General features: G+C 37.8%; 1 pseudogene; it reads left to right on the top strand.

The window, feature by feature from the left end:
- Nucleotides 1-286: 286 nt before the first annotated feature.
- Nucleotides 287-1,029, top strand: LOC117088636 (annotated as a pseudogene).
- The last annotated feature ends 2,305 nt before the right edge of the window (nt 1,030-3,334 follow it).

The following is a 3,334-nucleotide window of genomic DNA, read 5'->3' as shown; positions in this document are numbered from 1 at the left end:
AAACCATTATGTATGTTAACTAACTAAGAAATGAAGTAGAATTAAGAGCTCAAGAATGAAGATATAAAAAGATTTGCAATGAACACTGAAATTAGTTAAAACAGAGATAAGCCCAAACACACTTGTAAATATAAATATGCCAAATTAATCCAAATACAAAAATTAAGAATTACTCTCAAAGGAGACAATATGAGGAAAAAATAATTTAAGTATTTAGAATCCGGATGTGATTAAATTCAGCCTCCATAGCTGGTAATTAGCAGAGTATTAAAAAATTTGGGGGCACAGCTGGCTTGAGCAACTGGAAACAAGATGCAGGACCCCAACGCAGACACTGAGTGGAGTGACATCTTACGCAAAAAGGGTATCTTACCCCTCAAGGAAAGTCTGAAAGAACGGGAAAGGAGGCAGAAGAGGAGTAGTGCATCCTCCAGCAGTCAGTGGTGACAACACATGAAGATTTGACTTTGGAAGAGCTGGAGGATCATGAAGACCAGATTAATGAGGAGGATGAACGTGCTATTGAAATGTACAGATGGTAGAGACTGGCTGAGTGGAAAGCAACTAAACTGAAGAATAAATTTGGAGAAGTTTTAGAGATCTCAGGGAAGGATTATGTTCAAGAAGTTACCAAAGCTGTGGAGGGCTTGTGGGTCATCTTGCACCTTTACAAACAAGGAATTCCCCTCTGTGCTCTGATAAATCAGCACCTCAGTGGACTTGCCAGGAAGTTTCCTGATGTGAAATTTATTAAAGCCATTTCAACAACCTGCGTACCCAATTATCCTGATAGGAATCTGCCCACGATATTTGTTTATGTGGAAAGAGACATCCAGGCTCCGTTTATTGGTCCTCTGGTCAGTCTGGCAGCATGAACCTGACAAGACATGAGCTGGAATGGAAACTGAATCTGGAGCAATTATGATGGACCTGGAGAAAAATCCTAAGAAGCCGATTGAAGACGTGTTGCTGTCCTCTGTGCAGCGCTCTGTCCCCATGAGGAGGGACAGTGATTCCGAGGGTGACTGAGCCTACAGCTGCCATCACATGCCAAACTTCCTTGTGACAAATTGTCTGGATTTTTTAAAAAGGGAAAAAGCAAGAATGAATCCTTCTGTTTTTTAGTTTTGTTTAAATTATGTTTCAAAACTTTGCATTTTGGAAATAATCATTGCTGGAAATTCTGTTAAAAAATTTTGTTAGTAAATATCTAGGAGTATAATAGCACTTATTTAATATAACATGCAACATTTATTTGAAATAATTAATAAGCATTTAACTTACTGAAATAACAGTCATTCCCTGTAAAATCAAGGGCAAACAAGATTTTTACTACCAATGCTGGGATTAAGCATCATCCTAGATAGCCTGACTAGTGCATCAAGACAGGAAAAAGAAATAGAAGATAGCAGTGGAAGAGAAAAAATAAATGCATCATTATTTTCAAATGATGTGATTGTCTCCTGGTTAACCTAAGAAAATCAACTTAGACATTGTTCCAGTGTATAAGCAAATGACTTCAATACTTGTCCTACAGACTAATGATAATCAGTTATAAAATAAACAAGGAAAAATGCACTCAAAATACCAACCAAAGTATAAATTATGGCAGCAAATTTAATCAGAAAAATAAGAAACTTTGTGAAGGAAACAGCAGGATTTTGCTGAGAGATTTTTTAAAAGACAAATAAATTGAGTGATAAAATATTCTTAGAAACACATTGGAAATATAAAATTCTCTACAGTTAATCTACAAATTTAATATAATTCCAATCAAAATTCCAATGTTTTGAAAGTTTTGTTTTTTATTTTTGTTTTTTTCTTAATGAGAAGAGGGAGTTGGGGAAATTTAACTTGTAATTTGTAAAGTTTGTCTTGAAAATTAAATGCAATCACACAGCTTAGTGCTCTAGTTTTTAGTTTTTTGGTTTCTTTGAAAGGCACGTGGTCTTAAAATGGGGTGGTATCCAAAATCAGACCTAAATATAGACTAAATATAGAATTTAATATATAAAGAAGACAACATCTAAATAGGGTTGAAACAACCAATTAACCCATTGGAAAAAAATAAAATTAGATTCTTTCTTCATATACAAAAATAAATCCAGATGGATTAATAAATTAGATGTAAGACTGATAAACTACAACACTACTTTCTATGTCATAAACCACAGAGACAAGATTAACAGATTAGCTACATAAAATTCTCAAATTCATGTATGCCAATCATTTCTCTTTCCTCCCTAAATATAACAATGAAACAAAAACAAACTCACGTTTGGCTACAAGTAAGTTACTGGACAACCAGTGGTTTAAGTAGTAAAGATATTTCATTATCTCACATTACAAAAAGTGGGAAGTGGCCGGGCGCGGTGGCTCAAGCCTGTAATCCCAGCACTTTGGGAGGCCGAGACGGGCGGATCACGAGGTCAGGAGATCGAGACCATCCTGGCGAGCACTGGGAAACCCCGTCTCTACTAAAAAATACAAAAAAAAAACTAGCCGGGCGAGGTGGCGGGCGTCTGTAGTCCCAGCTACTCGGGAGGCTGAGGCAGGAGAATGGCGTGAACCCGGGAGGCGGAGCTTGCAGTGAGCTGAGATCCGGCCACAGCACTCCAGCCCCGGCGACAGAGCAAGACTCCGTCTCAAAAAAAAAAAAAAAAAAAAAAAAAAAAAACAAAAAGTGGGAAGTAAGTGGTTCCAGGTTTGGTACAGCAACTCACCGACACAAATTCTTTCCATTTTCCTCTCCACCATCCCTTATGTGTGGGCCTTGCATGCTTCCACTTGTCATCTTGTATTACAAGATGGCTGCCACAGCTCCAGCCATTAGATCCACATTCAAGACTGGGATAAGTGGAGGGGAACAGCACCAGCCATAACTTATTATAAGGAGCAAAACCATTCTTAGAACTCTCGCCGATCTTGACTTCTGCTTATGTCTTAAAGGTTAGATCTACATCATAAGGCCTTTCAGAGATACAAGAAAAAGTAGGAAAACCAAGATGTCCTTTTGCAGTCTTGGAAGAGAAAGTCAGGCAGTGGAGAAGGAGATTGGCAGTGGGTGCTGGGTTAGCTAACCAACAGTGGCTGACCTACCCAGCATTCACAGAGTTAGACAAATGATGAATTGGGGTGGGGAGGTGGGGGAATTACAGTGTCTGAAAGGAAATGAAGAGGCGCATTGCTGTATAAGAGTTCTTACAAATACATATTAAAAACATTGAAAATTATGATACAGTCTAAGGATGTTCTTAGAAGTCAATTTACTAAGGGAAAAACCCAAATAACCATTCAGTAGATGAGGCAAATGATCTATTTCATCAGTAATCTA

Source organism: Trachypithecus francoisi, unplaced genomic scaffold (assembly GCF_009764315.1).
Source record: "Trachypithecus francoisi isolate TF-2019V2 unplaced genomic scaffold, Tfra_2.0 Lachesis_group10, whole genome shotgun sequence".
Classification (NCBI taxonomy): Eukaryota; Metazoa; Chordata; class Mammalia; order Primates; family Cercopithecidae; genus Trachypithecus; species Trachypithecus francoisi.
Note: the sequence above shows the minus strand (reverse complement) of the source record. Positions and strands in the feature narration are given on the sequence as shown.